The 20213-nt window shown below is 39.2% G+C and overlaps 1 protein-coding gene across 8 annotated transcripts in view; it reads left to right on the top strand.

The window, feature by feature from the left end:
- The window catches only part of ARHGEF26 (Rho guanine nucleotide exchange factor 26), a 139123-nt gene that overhangs the window by 77809 nt on the left and 41101 nt on the right, over nt 1–20213 (top strand). The gene's annotated exons all lie outside the window — the stretch shown is intronic.

Raw genomic sequence — 20213 nt, forward strand, 5'->3', positions numbered from 1 at the left:
CAATAGTTGAAGCTGTCAGAGTGGATGAGGTTACTTAGGGAGACTATGGAATGAGAAGGGCAGTGAGCCTGAGGAATGACCATGAGGAATGCTAGCATTCATAGTCTTATTAGGGAAAATGAGCCAGTGGAGAAAACTAAAAAGAACAAAACAAAGTAAAACATACCAGGGAAGAAGAAGGAAAACCGTAATAGCTTGGCAAATGGCAGTTAATTTGGTGGTTAACTCTGTTGAATGCTCCTGAAAGATAAAGTGGGATAATGATTGAAGTTATCCTTAGGTTTATCATCGGTAGGTTGTATACTGGGGTTGGGGGGCGGGGATAGGGAACCTGAGCTGAGTGTATTGAGAAATGAGAGGGAGGTGTGAATATGCAGCCAGCCAGCAGTGGTAGCTAACTGTCTAAATTCAGGGAGTAGAAAGAGAAAGAGCTGTAGCTGAAAGGGAAGTGAGAGAGGGTCTTCATTAGTGTATTTGTTTAAAGATTAGAAAAATGTAGGTAGGGTTAGCTACTGATAGAAATATCTAGCTGAGAGGAAGCAATAGAAGGTGTAGGTGTCACTGAGGATACTGTATGAGGTTGGCACAGAGGAGCAAAGATAATGGTAGCATCAGAAGCTTCCTAAATGTCTCCAGTTACATAGCCCTATATGAATTGGGTATGGCTTTGTACCACTTTACTATGAAGTACTGTTTCTTTTAGTCAATTTACATCGAGTCACCATTTTACTTACCCTCTTCCTTGCCAATAATATTTACAAAATCATGGGTTTTATTAGTTGTTTATTTTTCTAACATTTTTGTAGTAAAAGTAAGTGTATCTGTGAGCCACTTAAATTCATCTCTTCATCCCATCAGTGGTCTGCACACCTATTTTGGGAACAGTAAGTAAAGAAAGCCTGACAAGTGAGAAGTTACCTAAGGTACTATTGCCAGTGGTGCTTCCTCCAAGACCTCAAGTCCTGTGCTGCTTTCCTAGAGGAGGAATTGGGGAGGGAAATGGGGGAAGGTTTTTAGGAGAAACTACTAGAGAAGTTCTAGTCTTGGACATAAATGGGATTTTGACAAATTTTGCCTGGTTGTTACTAAGAAATTGAAAAAAAAAATGAATTTGCACAGAGAAAAAAATAGGAAGGTACTAGTAGTTGGTTGTTGAATTAAACCTGGAATGTTACTTAATTTTTTTCAAGAATTTTACATCTCAGTTACAGTAGATTACTACATTCCTTCAGGCATCTCTTGTTCACTTGATTTCATACTGATACTTTCAGGAAAGACTGGCAAAAATGTAATAGACCAGTGAGTTGCTTTACCTTGATACTATAAGTATACAAAAGGCTATCATGTGAAGAGATGTCATTCCAGTGACTTGCTTTCTCTGAAGGGCATCATTCCTTTCTCTCTATTGAGCATGAATCATGAATATTAGAAATATTCTTTCAGTCTCCCAGTGTTACAGGGTAACTGAAATCGTTGATATAGTCAGCTCAATAATTAATCTTCTTTTTTATTTGTAAAGGTTACTGATGAGGTTTTATAGATTCTGGGAAAACAATATGAATATTTTCAGCAGAAAGAGTATGCATAGAGAGCATTTATGGTTTAGAATGATGAAAATGTAGAACTACACTTGTTTGCTTTATCAGAGAAATTGGGAGTTCCCAATATTTTATTTCAGAGAGTTAAATTTGGTATGTTGAGGCCCAAGGTTTAGAACCAGATGCTGCCTTAATCTCTTGGGTAAGTCTCTCTAGGTAGTTACTCATTCTTGGAAAAAAAGAGTCATACCTTTTTGGTAGTTAAAATAATGCAGTTTATTTGCAAGATGCGAATAATACTTCGCTGAAATTGCTCATGCATGTTGCTTTAAAGACTGTGACAATTTCTTTAATTTAGGGCCTTGGAAAGACTTACTGACCTAATCAAACAACTCAAAAACAAGAACAACATTTCTATAAAATGAAAAATGTGCTTACCTCCTGATTTTCTGTTAACATGCTGGGGGGAGAAATTCTAGGGAATCTGATAATTTCCATAGGAATCTGGTAATTCAGCTCATCTAGAGTGATGTGTACCATGTAAGGAATAGTGATCAAGAGATGGTCTTATGCCAGATGAATCTTCCCTGTTATTTCCTTCTGTTTACTCTCCCATGGAAAGAGAATGTCTGCTTTAACTCTGACCTCATCAAAATTCTGTTTAGAGTTGGAGATAGTGTTACATTATGAGCCTTTCTCCCAGAGGCAAAATAGTCAAGCTCTATTTAATCTTTTCCTATAACGTATTGCTTCAGCCATTTACAAAGAAGTACATGTGTATGACAAATGGCCAACAAACGTGAAAAAATGCTCAGCATCACTAACTATAAAGGCAAATTAAAACCACAATGAGGTACCACCTTACTCCTGCAAAAATGGCCATGATTCAAAAATAAAAAATAGTAGATGTTGGCATGGATGTGGTGGAAAGGAAACACTTTTACCCTGATGGTGGGAATGTAAACTAGTACAACCAATATGGAAAACAGTATGGAGATTCCTTAAAGAACTAAAAGTAGAGCTACCATTCAATCCAGCAATCCCACTACTGGGTATCTACCCAAAGGAAAAGAAGTCATTATGTGAAAAAGACACTTGCACACTCATGTTTATAGCAGCACAATTTGCAGTTGCAAAAATATGGAACTAATCCAAATGTCCATCAACCAATGAATGGGTAAAGGAAATGTGGCATATATACACAATGGAATACTACTCAGTTGTAAAAAGAAACAAAATAATGGCATTTGCAGCAACTTGGATGGAGTTGGAGACCGTTATTCTAAGTGAAGTAATTCAGGAATGGAAAACCAAACATCATGTGTTCTGACTTATAAGTGGGAGCTAAGCTATGAGGATGCAAAGGCATAAGAATGATATTATGGACTTTGGGGACTTGGGGAGAAGGGGGAAAAGGGCTTGGGATAAAAAGAGTACACATTGGGCACAGTGTACACTGCTCAGGTGATGGGTACACCAAAATCTCCTAAATCACCACTAAAGAACTTCTCCATGGAATCAAAAACTACCTGCTCCCTGAAAAGTATTGAAATAAATTTTTTTATAGATAAGTAGATATAAAAGTATTTTTATTATTTTATTAATTTTGTGGGCACATAGTAGGTACATATATATATGAGGTACATGAGATGTTTTGATATAGGCATGCAGTGTGAAATAAGCACATCATGGAGAATGGGGTATCCATCCCCTCAAGCATTTATCCTTTGAGTTAAAAATAATTCAGTTAAACTCTTTATTTTAAAATGTAGGGGGTTATTATTGACTGTAGTCACCCTGTTGTGCTATCACATAGATCATATAGTAGGTCTTATTCATTCTATTTTTTTTTTGTACCCATTAACCATCCCCACCTCCTCCCCAGCCCCCGACTACCCTTCCTAGCCTCTGGTAAGCATCATTCTACTCTCTATGTCCATGAGTTCATTTTTAAAAAAAATTTTTAAATCCCACAAATGAGAACATGTAATGTTTGTCTTTCTGTGCTGGCTTATTTCATTTAACATAATGACCTCCAGTTCCAGCCGTGTTGTTGCAAATGACTAGATATCATTCTTTTTCATGGCTGCATGATATTCCATTGTGTGTATGTACTACATTTTCTTCATTCTTTCATCTACTGATGGACATTTAGGTTGCTTCCAGATCTTAGCTATTGTAAACAGTGCTGCAGCCAACATAGAAGGGCAGATATCTCTTTGATATACTACTTTCCTTTATTTTGGGTATATACCCAGCAGTAGGATTTCTGAATCATATGGTAATCAATTTTGAGTTTTTTAAGGAACCTCCAAACTGTTATCCATAGTGGTTGTACTCATTTACATGCCCACCATCAGTGTATGAGGGTTCTCTTTTTTCCACATCCTTGCCAGCATTTGTTATTGCCTGTCTTTTGGATATAAACCATTTTAACTGGAATAAGATGATATCTCATTGTAGTTTTGATTTGCATCTCGCTAATGATCAGTGATGTTGACCTTTTCATATGCCTGTTTGCCATTTGTATGTCTTTTGAGAAATGTCTATTCAAATCTTTGCCCATTTTTGATTGGATTATTAGATTTTTTTTCTATAGAGTTATTTGAGCTCCTTATGTATTCTGGTTATTAATCCCTTGTCAGATGGCTAGCTTGCACATATTTTCCTTCTATTCTGGGGGTTGTCTCTTCCCTTTGTTGACTCTATACTTTGCTCTGCAGAAGCCTTTTAACTTGTTGTGATCCCATTTGTCCATTTTTGCTTTGGCTGCCTGTGGTTGTAGGGTATTTTTCAAGGAATTTTTGCCCAGACCAATGTGCTAGAGATTCTCCCCAATATTTTCTTGTAGTACTTTTATAGTTTGAGGTCTTAGATTTAAGTATTTACTCCATTTTGATTTGATTTTTGTATATGGTAAGAGATAGGGGTATAGTTTTATTCTTCTGTATATAGATATTCAGTTTTCTCAGCACCATTTATTAAAGAGACTGTCTTTTCCTCAGTGTATGTTTTTGGCACTTTTGTCATAAATGAGTTCACTGTAGGTGTGTGGATTTGTTTCTAAGTTCTTTTTTCTGCTCCACTGGCCTATGTGTCTGTTTTTATGCCAGTACCATGCTGTCTTGGTTATTATTGCTCTGTAATATAATTTGAAGTCAGGTAAAGTCATTCTTCCAATTTTGTTCTTTTTGCTTAGGACAGCTTTGGCTATTCTGGGTCTTTTGTGGTTTCATATACATTTTAGGATTTTTTATATTTTTGTAAAGAATGTCATTGGTATTTTGTTAGGATTTACATTGAATCTGTAGATTTCTTTGGGTAGTATGGACATTTTAATAATTTTAATTTAATAATTTAATTTAATAATTTTAATAATATTGATTCTTCCAATCCATGAACATGGAATATTTCTGAATTTTTTGGTGTCTTCTTCAATTTCTTTTATCAGTGTTTCATAGTTTTTATTATAGAGATCTTTCACTTCTTTGGTTAATTCCTAAGTACTTAATTTTATATGTGGCTATTGTAAATGAGATTACTTTTTAATTTCTTTTTCACATTGTTCACTGTTGGCATATAGAAATGCTACTGATTTTTGTATGTTGATTTTGTATCCTGAAACTTTACTGAATTTGTTTATTAGTTCTGATAGTTTTTATTTTGTGGAGATCAAATATAAGATTTTTTTTTATTATACTTTAAGTTTTAGGGTACATGTGCACAAGGTGCAGGTTTGTTACGTATGTATATAAATGTGCCATGTTAGTGTGCTGCACCCATTAACTCTTCATTTAACATTAGGTTTATCTCCTAATGCTATCCCTGCCCCCTCCCCCGACCCCACCACAGGCCCCAGTGTGTGATGTTCCCCTTCATGTGTCCATGTGTTCTCATTGTTCAATTCCCACCTAAGAGTGAGAACATGAAGTGTTTGGTTTTTTGTCCTTGAGATAGTTTGCTGAGAATGATGGTTTCCAGCTTCATCCATGTCCCTGCAAAGGACATGAAATCATCATTTTTTATGGCTGCATGGTATTCCACGGTATATATGTGCCACATTTTCTTAATCCAGTCTATCATTGTTGGACATTTGGGTTGGTTCCAAGTCTTTGCTATTGTGAATAGTGCCACAATAAACATACATGTGCATGTGTCTTTATAGCAGGATGTTTTATAATCCTTTGGGTATATACCCAGTAATGGGATGGCTGGGTCAAATGAAATTTCTAGTTCTAGATCCCTGAGGAATCGCCACACTGACTTCCACAATGGTTGAACTAGTTTACAGTCCTGCCAACAGTGTAAAAATGTTCCTATTTCTCCACATCCTCTCTAGCACCTGTTGTTTCCTGACTTTTTAATGATCGCCATTCTAACTGGTGTGAGACGGTATCTCATTGTGGTTTTGATTTGCATTTCTCTGATAGCCAGTGATGATGAGCATTTTTTCATGTGTCTGTTGGCTGCATTAATGTCTTCTTTTGAGAAGTGTCTGTTCATATCCTTCGCCCACTTGTTGATGGGGTCGTTTGTTTTTTTCTTGTAAATTTGTTTGAGTTCATTGTAGATTCTGGATATTAGCCCTTTGTCGGATGAGTAGGTTGCGAAAATTTTCTCCCATTTTGTAGGTTGCCTGTTCACTCTGATGGTAGTTTCTTTTGCTGTGCAGAAGCTCTTTAGTTTAATTAGATCCCATTTGTCAATTTTGGCTTTTGTTGCCATTTATTTTGGTGTTTTAGACATGAAGTCCTTGCCCATGCCTATGTCCTGAATGGTATTGCCTAGGTTTTCTTCTAGAGTTTTTATGGTTTTAGGTCTAACATTTAAGTCTTTAATCCATCTTGAATTAATTTTTGTATAAGGTGTAAGGAAGGGATCCAGTTTCAGCTTTCTACATATGGCTAGCCAGTTTTCCCAGCACCATTTATTAAATAGGGATTCCTTTCCCTATTTCTTGTTTTTGTCAAGTTTGTCAAAGATCAGATAGTTGTAGATATGCGGCATTATTTCTGAGGGCTCTGTTCTGTTCCGTTGGTCTATGTCTCTGTTTTGGTACCAGTACCATGCTGTTTTGGTTACTGTAGCCTTGTAGTATAGTTTGAAGTCAGGTAGCGTGATGCCTCCAGCTTTGTTCTTTTGGCTTAGGATTGACTTGGCAATGCAGGCTCTTTTTTGGTTCCATATGAACTTTAAAGTTGTTTTTTCCAGTTCTGTGAAGAAAGTCATTGGTAGCTTGATGGGGATGGCATTGAATCTATAAATTACCTTGGGCAGTATGGCCATTTTCAAGATATTGATTCTTCCTACCCATGAGCATGGAATGTTCTTCCATTTGTTTGTATCCTCTTTTATTTCGTTGAGCAGTGGTTTGTAGTTCTCCTTGAATAGGTCCTTCATGTCCCTTGTAAGTTGGATTCCTAGGTATTTTATTCTCTTTGAAGCAATTGTGAATGGGAGTTCACTCATGCTTTGGTTCTCTGTTATTGGTGTATAAGAATGCTTGTGATTTTTGCACATTGATTTTGTATCCTGAGACTTCGATGAAGTTGCCTATCAGCTTAAGGAGATTTTGGGCTGAGACGATGGAGTTTTCTAGATATACAATCATGTCATCTGCAAACAGGGACAATTTGACTTCCTCTTTTCCTAATTGAATACCCTTTATTTCCTTCTCCAGCCTGATTGCCCTGGCCAGAACTTCCAGCACTATATTGAATAGGAGTGGTGAGAGAGGGCATCCCTGTCTTGTGCCAGTTTTCAAAAGGAATGCTTCCAGTTTTTGCCCATTCAGTATGATATTGGCTATGGGTTTGTCATGGATAGCTCTTATTATTTAGAGATACGTCCCATTGATACCTAATTTATTGAGAGTTTTTAGCATGAAGGGTTGTTGAATTTTGTCAAAGGCCTTTTCTCCATCTGTTGAGAAATCATATGGTTTTTGTCTTTGGTTCTGTTTATATGCTGGATTACATTTATTGATTTGCATATATTGAACCAGCCCTGCATCCCAGGGATGAAGCCCACTTGATCATGGTGGATAAGCTTTTTGATGTGCTGCTGGATTCGGGTTACCAGTATTTTATTGAGATCTTATCATCTGCAAACAGGATAATTTGATTTCTTCCTTCCAAATTTGGATGGCGTTTATATCATTCTCTTGTTTGATTGTACTAGCTAGGACTTCCAGTACTGTGTCAAATAATGGTGGTGAAAGTGGATATCCTTGTTATGTTCCAGATATTAGAGGAAAGGTTTTCAGTTTTCTTCATTCAGTTGATACTAGCTATGGGTCTGTCATATGATTTTTTATCATGTTGGGGTATGTTCCTTCTATACCCAGTTTTTGAGGGTTTTTATCACGAAGGGATGTTGAATTTTATCAAATGCTTTTTCTGCACAATTGAAATGATCATTTTTTTTTGTCCTTCATTTGGTTGATATAATGTATTACACTGATTGGTTTGCCTATGTTGAACCATCCTTGCATCCCAGGGATAAATCCCACTTGGCCATGATAATCTCTCTCTTTTTTTTTTTTTTGATAATCTTTCTAATGTGTTGTTGAATTCAATTTGCTAGTATTTTTTTGAGGATTTTTGCATTAATATTAATCATAGATATTGTCCTGTACTTTTCTTTTTTGATGTGTCTTTGTCTGGTTTTGGTATCACGGAAATATTGGCCTTGTAGAATTAGTTTGGAAGTATTCCCTCCTCCTCTATTTCCTGGAATAGGTGGGGTAGGGTTGGTATTAGTTCTTTAAATGTTTGGTAGAATTCAGCAGTGAAGCCATTGAGTGTCAGGCTTTGCTTTACTGGGAGACTTGTTATTACAGCTTCAATCTCATTACTTGTTATTGGTCTATTCAGCTTTTTGATTTCTTCTTGGTTCAATCTTAGTAGGTGGTATGTGTATGGGAATTTTCCATTTCCTTTAGATTTTCTTTATTATTTGTTTTCTACCAATTTTGGGTTTGGTTGAGTTTCATTGTTAGTTTATTTTTCTTTTCCTTTTTTTTTTTTTTTTTTTTGAGACAGAGTTTTGCTGTATCTCCCAGGCTGGAGTACAGTGGCATGATCTTGGTTCACTGCAACCTCCGCCTCCTGAGTTCAAGCATATCTCATGCCTCAGCCTCTCAAGTAGCTGGGACTACAGGTACATGCCTAGCTAATTTTTGTATTACTTTTTAGTAGAGATGGGGTTTCACCATGTTGGCAGGCTGATCTCGATCTCCTGGTCTCCAGTGATCCCCCCGCCTCAGCCTGCCAAAGTGCTGGGATTATAGGCATGAGCTACTGCACCCAGCCTTTTCCTCTTTTTTGATTTATTCACTTACAGCTATAAAATTCCCTCTTTATACTGCTTTTAGTGTATCACATAGGTTTTGATATGTTGTGTTTCCATTATCATTTGTTTCAAGAAATTTTTCCATTTCCTTAATTTCTTCTTTAACCTACTGGTCATTCAGGAGCATATTTTTTAATTTCTATGTATTTGTACACGTTCCAAAATTCCTGTTACTAATTTTTAGTTTTATTTCATTGTGGTCAAAGAATATGCTTGATATTACTTCAGAATTTTTGAATATTTTATGACTTGTTTTGTGACCTAAATATGGACAATTATTGAGAATGATCCAAAGAATGTGTATTTTATAGCTCCTGGATGAAATGTTCTGTAAATATCTATTAGATCCATTTGGTCTATAGTGCAGATTAAGTCTGATGTTTCTTTGTTGATTTTCTGTCTGGAAGATCTGCCCAGTGCTGAATGTGGGATGTTGAAGTCTCTAGCTATTATGGTACTATGGTCTATCTCTTTCTTTACCTTTAATAATATTTGCTTGATATATCTATGTGTTCCAGTGTTGAGTTCATATATATTTAATATTATTATATCCTCTTGCCAAATTGACCTCATTATCATTATATAGTGACTTTCTTTGTGTCTTCTTGCAGTTTTTTCTGGAAATCCATTGTGTCTGATATAAGTATAGCAACTCCTGTTTTTTTTTGTTTTGGTTTCCATTGACGTGGAGTATCTTTCTCCATCCTTTGTTTTTAGCCTATGTGTGTCTTTATAGGTAAAGTGTGTTTCTTGTAGGCAACAGATCAATCAGTCTTGTTTTTTCATCCATTCTGCCAGTCTGTGTCTTTTGATTGGAGAGTTTAGTCCATTTACATTCAATGTTATTATTGGTAAGTATGGACTTACTCCTGCCCTTTTGTTATTTGTTTTCTGGTTGTTTTGTGGTCTTCTATTCCTTCTTTCTTTCCTTTTTGTCTTCCTCTAGTGAAGATTATTTTCTCTGATTTAGTTTTTTGCTTTTTATTTTTTGTGTTTAAGGTTATCATGAGGCTTGCAAATATTATAACCCATTATTTTAACACAATAACAGCACTATTTGCATAAGCAAGGAAACAAGCAAACAGAAAACTAATAAGAACTCTATGCCTTAACTTTGTACCCCCACTTTTAATCATTTTGTTGTTTCTGTTTATATCTTATTGTACTGACTATGCCTTGAAAAGTGGTTGTAGTTACTATTTTTGATTGGTTAATCATTTACTCTTCTACTTAGGGTAGGGGTAGTGTACACACCATAGTTACAGTGTTAAAATATTCTGTGTTTTTCTATGTATTTACTATTACCAGTGAGTTTTGTACCTTCAGGTGATTATTTATTATTGATTAATATCGTTTTCTTTCTGATTGAAGTACTTCCTTTAGCATTTCTTGCAGGAAAGGTCTAGTGTTGATGAAATGCCTCAGCTTTTGTTTGTCTGGGAATGTCTTTGTTTCTCCTTCATGTTTGAAGGATATTTTCACTGGATATACTATTTTATGGTAAAAGTTTTTTGCCTTCAGCACTTGAAATATGTCATGCCCCTCTCTCCTGGCCTGTAAGGTTTCCACTAAAAAGTCTGCTGCCAGATAGATATATTGCAGCTCCACTGTATGTTATTTGTCTCTTTTCTCTTGCTGCTTTTGTTTTATTTATTTTTTGTAGAGATGGGGTCTCACTGTGTTATCCAGCTTGTTCTCAAACTCCTGGGCTCCAAAAGCTTCTTAAGCTGATAAACAACTTGAGCAAAGTCTCAGGCCACAGAATTAATTTGCAAAAATTGCCAACATTCCTATACACCAACAGTGGGCGATCCAAGAGCTAAATCATGAGTGAACTTCCATTCATAATTAACACAAAAAGAATAAAATACCTAAGAATACAGCTAACAAGGGAAGTAAGGACCTCTTCAAGGAGAACTACAAACCACTGCCCAGAGAAATCAGAGATGACATAAACAGATGGAAAAACATTCCATGCTCATGGATGGGAAGAATTAGTATCTTTAAAATGCTAATACTGCCCAAAGCAATTTATAGATTCAATGCTATTATTATTAAACTGCCATTACATTCTTCACAGAATTAGAAAAAAAGTATTTTAAAATTCCTATGGAACAAACGAAGAGCATAAATAGCCAAGGCAATTCTAAGCAAAAAGAACAAAGCTGGAGGCATCACAGTACCTGACTTCAAACTATACTACAGGGCTACAGCATCCAAAACAGCATGGTACTGGTACAAAAACTGACACAAAGACCAATGGAATAGATAGAGAACCCAAAAATAAGACCATACACCTACAATCATCTGATCTTCAACAAATCTGACCGAAACAGACTGTGGAGAAAGGATTTCCTATTAAATAAATGGTACTGGAAGAACTGGCTAACTCTATGCAGAAAATTGAAACTGGATTCCTTTCTTATACCATATACAAAAATCAGGATAGATTAAAGACTTAAATGTAAACCTTAAAACTATAAAACCCTAAAAGAAAACCCGGTCATGCCATTCGGGACATAGGCATGGGCAAAGATTTCATGATGAAGATGCCAAAAACAGTCGTGACAAAAGCAAAAATTGACAAATGAGATCTAATTAAACTAAAGAGCTTCTGCACAGCAAAGGAAACTCTCAACAGAGTAAACAGACAGCCTACAGAATGGGAGAAAATTTCTGTAATCTATGCATCTGACAAAGGTCTAATATCTAGCATCTATAAGAAACTTAAACAAATTTACAAGAAAAAAGAACAACTCTTTTAAAAAGCGGGCAAAGGACATGAACAGACACTTCTCAAAAGAAGACATACATGCAGCCAACAAACATATAAAAAAAAGCTCAACATCACTGATTAGAGAAATGCAAATCAAAACCACAATGAGATACCATCTCACGCTAGTCAGAATTGCTATTATTAAAAATTCAAAAAATAACAGATGCTGGTGAGGTTGTGGAGAAAAAGGAATGCTTTTACACTATTGGTGGGAGTGTATATTAGTTCAACCATTATTGAAGACAGTGTGGTGATTCCTTAAAGACCTAGAAACAGAAACACCATTTGACACAGCAATCCTATTACTGGGTATGCACCCAAAGGAATAGGAATCGTTCTGTTATAAAGACACATGCACATGTATGTTCATTGCAGCACTATTTACAATAACAAAGACATGGAATCCAGTTAAGTGCCCATCAGTGATAGACTGGATAAAGAAAATGTACATATACACCATGGTATACTATGCAGCCATAAAAAAGAATGAGATCATGTCCTTTGCAGTGACATGGATGGAACTGGAGGCCATTATCCTTAGCAAAGTAATGCAGGATCGGAAAAACAAATACCACATGTTCTCACTTATAAGTGAGAGCTAAATGATAAGAATACATGGACACAAGGGGGAAACAACATACACTGGGGCCTATTGGAGGATGGTGGGTGGGAGGAGGGAGTGAATTAGGGAGAATAGCTAGTGGATTCTGGGCAATACTTGGGTGATGGGATGAACTGTGCAGTAAACCACCATGGCACATGTTTACCTATGTAACAAACCTGCATATTGGGCATACATACCCCTGAAGCTAAAATAAATGTTGGAAATAAAACAAAAACTGGGCTCAAGTGATCCCTTGCCTTGGTCCCTCAAAGTACTGGGATTACAGGTGTGACCGCTATCCTCAGCCTCTTGCTGCTTTCAGGATCCTTTCTTTATCTGTGACCTTTTGGTGTTTAATTATTAAATGCCTTGAGGTAGTCTTTTTTGGGTTAAATTTGCTTGGCATTCTGTAACCTTCTTGTACTTGGATACTTATATCTTTCTCTAGGTTTGGGAAGTTCTCTGTTATATCCCTTTGAATAAAGTTTCTACCCCGTCTCTTTCTCTACCTCTTCTTTAAGCCCAATAACTCTTAGATTTTCCCTTTTGAGGCTGTTTTCTAGCTCCTGTAGCCATGCTTAATCATTTTGTATTCTTTTTTCTGTTATCTCCTCTGACTGTGTATTTTCAAATAGCCTGTCTTCAAGCTCACTCATTTTTTCTTCTGCTTGACTAATTCTGCTATTAAAGGACTCTGGTGCAGTATTCAGTATGCCAATTGCATTTTTTTTTTTTGAGATGGAGTCTCACTCTATCACCCCGGCTGGAGTACAGTGGTGCAATCTTGGCTCACTGCAACCTCCGCCTACCGGATTCAAGCGATTCTCATGCCTCAGCCTCCCAGGTAGCTGGGATTACAGGCACATACCACCATGCCTGGCTAATTTTTTGTATTTTTAGTGGAGACGGGGTTTCACCGTGCTGGCCAGGCTGGTCTCAAACTCCTGGCCTCAAGTAATCTGCCCACCTCGGTCTCCCAAAATGCTGGGATTACAGGCATGAGCCACTGTGCCTGGCTGCCAGTTGCATTTTTTGGCTCCAGAATTTCTGCTTGATTTCTTTTAATTATTTCAATCTCCTTGTTAAATTTAGCTGGTATAATTCTGAATTCCTTCTCTGTATTATCTTGAATTCCTTGAGTTTCCTCAACACAGCTACTTTGAACTCTTTGCCTGAAAAGTCACATATGTGTGTTTCTCCAGGATTGGTCCCTGGTTCCTTATTTAGTTCATTTGGTGAAGTCATGTTTTCCTGGATGGTGTTGATGCTAGTAGGTGTTCTTTGTGTCTGGGCATGGAAGAGTTAGATATTTATTGTAGTCTTCACTGTTTGGGCTTATTTGTACCCATGCTTCTTGGGAAGGCTTTCCAGACATGTGAAAGAACTTGGGTGTTGTGATCTAAGCTGTATCTGCTTTAGGGGCACCCAAAGCCCAGTAACGCTGTGGTTCTTGCAGATTCATATAGGTACCACCTTGATGGTCTAAGATCTGGAAGAATTCTCTGGATTACCAGGTAGAGACTCTTGTTCTCTTCCCTTACTGTCTCCCACATACATAGCCTCTGTCTTTGTTCTGAGTCACCTAAAGATGGGGGTGGAGTGACACAAGCACCCCTGTGGCCACCCTCACTATGATTGTGCCGGGTTAGACCTGAAGCCACCACCGTGCTGGATCTCCCTCAAGGTCTGCTTTAACCACTCCCTGGCTACTGCCTGTTTACTCAAGGCCCTTAGGCTCTACAGTCAGTCGATGGCAAAGCCAGCCAGGCCTGTGTCCTTCCCTTCAGGCCAGGGAGGTCCCCCAGGCCCCAGGTGGGTCGAGAGGTACCGTTCACAAATGGTCTAAAGTCTAAAACCTCAGAAGTCTACTTGGCGTTCTGTTGTACTGAGGCTGAGCTGCCACTCAAACCACAAGATGCAGTTCCTCCCACTCTAACCTTCCCTTTCCAAAGACGGGAGCCTCACTTTTTAGCCACCACCACCCCAGGCCACAAGGAGTACTGCCTGACTACTGTTGATGTTCCCTTAAGATCCAAGTGTTCTTAAGTCAGCTTGTGGTGAATGCTGCCTGGCCTGGGACTCACCCTTCAGGGCAGTGGGCTCCCCTCTGACCCAGGGCAGGCCCAGAAATGCCATCCAGAAGTCAAGTCCTGGAGTCGGGGACCCCAGGAGCCTGCTTGGTGTCCTACCTTCCTGTGACCATGCTGGTACCTGAATCCAGGAAGTCTCAGAGGCTGACTCAAGGCCCTCGGCATAGTACCTGGGTATCCAAGCTGTTTATTCAGGGCCCAAGGGCTCTTCAGTTAGCAGGTATTGAATACTGCCAGGACTGGGTTCTTTTCTTCAAGGCAGCAGGTTCCCTTCTGGCGATTCTCATGCCTCAGCCTCCCAAGTAGCTGGGATTACAGGCACTCACCACCAAGCCTGACTAATTTTTTGTATTTTTAGTAGAGACGGGGTTTCACCATGCTGGCCAGGCTGGTCTCAAACTCCTGGCCTCAAGTGATCTGCCCACCTCGGCCTCCCAAAATGCTGGGATGACAGGCGTGAGCCACTGCGCCTGGCCGCCAATTGCATTTGGCGCCAGGGTATGTCTACAAACGTTGTCTGGGGCCAGGCACAATGGCTCACACCTGTAATCCCAGCACATTGAGAGGCCAAGGCAGGCGGATCACCTGAGGTCAGGAGTTTGAGACCAGCCTGGCCAATATGGCGAAACCCTATCTCTACTAAAAATACAAAAAATTAGCTGGGTGTGGTGGTGGGCACCTGTAATCCCAGCTACTTGGGAGGCTGAGGCAGGAGAATTACTTGAACCCGGGAGGTGGAGGTTGCAGTGAGCCAAGGTCACGCCATTGCACTCTAGCCTGGGCAACAGATTGAGTCTGTCCCCCCACCAAAAAAAAAAAAAAAAAAAATGTTGTCTGGGAGGTAGGGCCTGGAACGGGGGCCTCACAACAGTGAGCATTACCCTCTCCCACTGTGGCTGAGCTGGTATCCAAGATGCAAGACAAAGCCCTTCCCATTTTTTCCTCTCCTCTTCTCAAGCAGAAGGAAGGGGTCTCTTTTGGAGCCCCAGCTGTGCTTGCCAGCACTCACTTGGCTGCCACAGCTGGTGTCTCAGTATGTCATGTGAGCCCCCATTCCATTGTCTCTGGGCCTAGTTCAGCACTAGGACTTGCCTAATTGTCACAGTCCTTATGGCCTAAACTGCCTTTCAAGTTCACTGAGAGTCACAGAGTGCTGTAGGCCTTGGTGGTGAGAACTCAAGTTCAGACTGCTGGGATAGGTGATTCCCTTCTGACTAGGGCTGATTTAAATGCTCCCTCCATGGATGGGTATCAGCTGAGTTTGGTCTTTTTTTTTCCTGCTCTAACAGGACAGCATTGAGTTCAGTGTGTCACAATTGCTGTGTTTTCTTTCCCACAGTGCCCAGAGATGCTCTCTGCAACATGCCACTGCTGTAGGAGACAGGGGTGGGTGGGGGGTGGCATCAGGGATTCAAGACTGTTTTTTCTATCTCTTTAGTGCCTCTTTTCAGCAATACGAAGATAAAACCAGGTACTGAGAGCTCACCTAAGTTTTGGTTCTTATGAAGGTGTTTTCTCTGTGTAGATAGTTGTTAAATTGGTGTCCTTGAAGAGGGTAGTGGGGAGGATGATCAGTGGAGTCTTCTATTCCATTATCTTAGTTGGCCTTGGGCCAATATATATATTTTAACATGCAAACAAGCTGTATTGGTCAGTGCAGAAAATTAAGTTGCAGAACAATATAAATAGTATAATGACACCTAGAAAATAATGTATACGTGTGTGTGTATATATATATGTGTGTGTGTGTGTGTATTTTATTGATATGTAGAAATAGTCCCAGAATCATGCACATTACACTTTCAACCATTGTTAGCTGTGGTAAAGGGAGGAGAGTTTGGAAGGGAGGAAGTAATAAGGCTAAGTATAGCTCCGTAAGAACGTATTTAAGTTGACATTGGTATATTTTAACAGTGCATAAAGTGGCCAAGTGCAATGGCTCATACCTATAATCCCAGCACTTTGGGAGGCTGAGGTAGGCGTATTGCTTGAGCCCAGGAGTTCGAGACCAGCCTGGGCAACATAGTGAGACCTCTTCTCCACAGTAAATCAAAAAATTAGCCTGGCACACAGCTGTGGTTCCAACTACTTGAGAGACTGAGGTGGGAGGATTGCTTGAGCCCAGGTTGTTGATCATGCCATGATAGACCCTGTGACCATGATCACACCACTGTACTACAACCTGGGTGACAGAGCAAGACCCTGTCTCAAAAAAAAAAAAGGAAAATTGGATACAATAATAAGTGTACATTGCAGAATATTTGGAAAACTTGAGACAGTAAAATGCATCAGTAATTTTATCACTTAAAGGTGACTACTGTCATTCTATTTTGTATCCTTCTAGTTGGCTTTCTATTCCAATATTAGCATATGACTGTAAAGGAACACTTAAAAGTGGTCTCCAACCTTTTTGGCACCCCAGACTAGTTTCATGGAAGACGATTTTTCCACAGACGGGTGGGGGGCTGGGGGGTAGGTGGGTGGTAGGTGGTTTCGGGATGAAACCATTTCACCTGAGATCATCAGGCATTAGATTCTCATAAGGAGCACACAGCCTAGATCCTTCACATGCGCAGTTTATAATAAGGTTCACACTCCTATGAGAATCCAGTGCTGTGACTGATCTGACAGGAGGAGGAGGCAGAGCTCAGGCAGTAATGCTCACTTGCCCTCCACTCACCTCCTGCCGTGCGCTGGATTCCTAACCAATCCATGGCCCTGGGGGTGGGAGATCCATGGTATATATGGTACCTATTTCATTTAACATTCTAAGTTGTGCTCCATTGAACATTGTCTTACCTAAATGATTGTGCACATCTAACCATTTCTAAAGATAAATTTTCAGAAGTGGATTCATGGGAAGAAAAACACAAGAATGTTTTAAATTCTTTTGTATATAATGCCAAAGTGCCTTCTAGAAAAGCTCATGTCCACATCCACCAGTAGTATTTCAGAGTGTCTATCTTACTGCATACTGCCAGGATCAGATATTCTATTAATCTTTGTTAATTTGATGGATCAAAAAGACTTTGTGTTTTAATTTACATTTCTTTATTAGTAACATTGAGAGAGAGAGAGTGTGTGTGTGTGTGTGTGTATATATATATATATATGCTTTTGTTCCAGGCCTAATATATATTTATTAGGCCTGGGACAAAAGCTTTAGTGAACCAAATTTAATAAAGCTTTGGCATAAATTGAAGGAAGGTCCAGTAATATACTGAGGCTGCTTTCAATAAAAACAGCAGAACATGTGTGTTCAAATTAATGCTTGTCCCTTCAAAATACTAATTAAAATCAACTCCATTGATGACACCATTGCTTAAGACATCTTGGGAATCTTGTGTTTGGTCTGACTTCTGAAGCATCTTTGGTTTCTTTAGGATTTCCGTAGTGGTGGCATGACTCCAGCTTTTGCTGATGGGCTTAGAATTTGGAAGTTTAAGAAATAAGATAACCCAAACTTAATAATGCCATTTTTTCTTTTCATTTTATGAAGGGATAGCTATTGGCCTGGTGTGCTGGCTCATGTCTGTAATCCTAGCAGTTTGGGATGCTAAGGTGGGATGATCACTTGATGTCAGGAGTTCAAGACCAGCCTGGGCAATGTAGTGAGACCCCATCTCCACAAAAAAAGACGAGAAGATAACTATGAATAAATTGTTTCTTTTTTTAAAAAATGACTTACAAACAGGCTCTGAAGGTGGTTTGTTTATGCAGAAACATTTGCAGAATATCCCATTGGGCGTTAGGTGCTATATTGGGCTCTGGGCTTACAATTACAGAAATTTTATAGCCTGTGCTCTCCAGTCTTTTTGGAGAGGTAGTGCCCACATTGAGCACTGAAAGACAAGTAGGGGGATATAAATCTAGATAAGGAGTCAGTTGGACAGAGTGGGGTGAAGGATGTTCAGACAGGGAAACACACAGGCAAAAGAGGGAAGGCGGGACACAGCATATGCATCCAACATTTGGTAGGGCCGAGGCCCCACATGGGAGCAGTGAGAGGTTAGGGATCAAGGAAGTAGGCACCAGATCATGAAGGGTCTTGCTAAGACTTTATTCTGAAAGCTTCAGGGAGCCTTTTAAGGATTTCTAGTGGAGTTGTTTCATCATCAGATCTGAACTTAGAAAAACTGACATCTTATTTTTGGAGGACGCATAAGGGTAGGGCAGAAGTGAGGAAAAGAATTAAGAGGCCAGTAATCCAGGCAGCAAGAGGTCTGAGCCTGAGTTCAGTGGCCAGGGCAGGTAGAGAGAAGTGAACAGCAGGACAGCATCATTAAGGAGACTTGGATTGTATGTGGAGGGCAAAGCAGAGGGAGGGGTCTGAGTAGTGAGGGCCAAGTTTTGGAGGAAAGTGGATGATGCTGAATTGAGTCACCAGGATAGACAGTGTGGAGCCAGGGACAAGAACGTGATGAAGGAGATGCTCAGGTTTGGTCATGCTGAATTTGAAATGGCTCTGGGACATTTAAGAAGAGGTGCCATGTAGATAGTTGGATCAGAGCCTAGGATGTAGACAAAGTCTGGGAACATAGATTTGGGAGCTATGAATACATTCCCCAGGAGAAGTCACAAAAATGTCACAAGCAGCAGGAGCCTGGTATGGTGCTTGAGTTTCACCCTGATATGCCCTGTTCCTTTCAGGGTATTGCAGTTTCAGGTTGCTCCTGTCTCACACCTATATATTTTGGCTCTTAGCTTTGATCAGATATAGCTATCAATCCCTGCATCAGTGAACTCACAGGCCACAGCTAAAGATATGCTGTCATTGAAGACAGGTTTGCCCTCTAAATCTAAAAACCAAGTGAGCAATTAGAAATTGTTTAAGTGCCCATTAATAGGAAATAGAATAAATATATTGTGGAAAGTCCATATAATTATTATAGCATAAATTGGATCATGTCATTCCCCCACTGAAAGCATGCTGGTGACTTTCTTTTTGCACCTGGAATACAATCCAGACACCTTAAGACCTTGCATGATCTAACCGTGGCCTATCTCTTTTGGCTTCATCCCATGCCACCTTCCTTCATGCCAGGATCTTCTTTGACTCACTCAGTCACACATTTTCTCATCTCATCCTTTGCTCATGGTGTCCCTTCTCTGTGAACCATCTTATCATTTAGTAGTAACTACTTCTCCTTCAGCTTTCAGCTTAAATGACCTCTCAGGAGAGGGTCCCTTGGATCCCTCCCCACTTCCCACTCCCCTACTCACCTGTGTTTTTACTTTAGATCTCAGTCTGTGATTTTTTTTTTTGCCTTTTGTCTGCCCTTCCGTGAGGTTAGGGATTGTAAGTATTATAACCCTAGTACCTGAAACATAGTAGGCACTAAGTAAACTTTTTTTTTTAGTGAATAATATTTTAGAAGGGGAAATATTTTTGTCTTAATTCAAGCTGCTGTAACAGAGTACCATAAACTGGGTGGTTTAAGGAACAGATATTTATTGCTCACAGTTCTGGAGGCTGGGCAGTCCAAGACCAAGATATAGGCAGAACCAGTGTTTGCTGAAGGCTGGTTTCCTGGTTTGCAGATGGCCACCTTCTCCCTATGTCCTCACATGGTGGAGAGAGAGCAGAGAGAAGAAGAAAGCTATCCTGTCCTTCTTATAAGGGCACTAATCCAATTCATGAGGACTCTACTCTCATGACCTAATAACCTCCCAATATTATCACATTGCCTCGTAATATTATCACATTGAGGTTAGGATTTCAACATGAATATGGGGGAGACACAAACATTTAGTCTGTAATAATTGATAAGTGAAAAAAGAAAAAAGACATACAAGCATAGAATGATCATTTCCAAAAATAAAAGAAAAATTTCTGTACATATATGTGTGTA

Source organism: Pan troglodytes, chromosome 2, assembly GCF_028858775.2.
Source record: "Pan troglodytes isolate AG18354 chromosome 2, NHGRI_mPanTro3-v2.0_pri, whole genome shotgun sequence".
Taxonomy (NCBI): Eukaryota; Metazoa; Chordata; class Mammalia; order Primates; family Hominidae; genus Pan; species Pan troglodytes.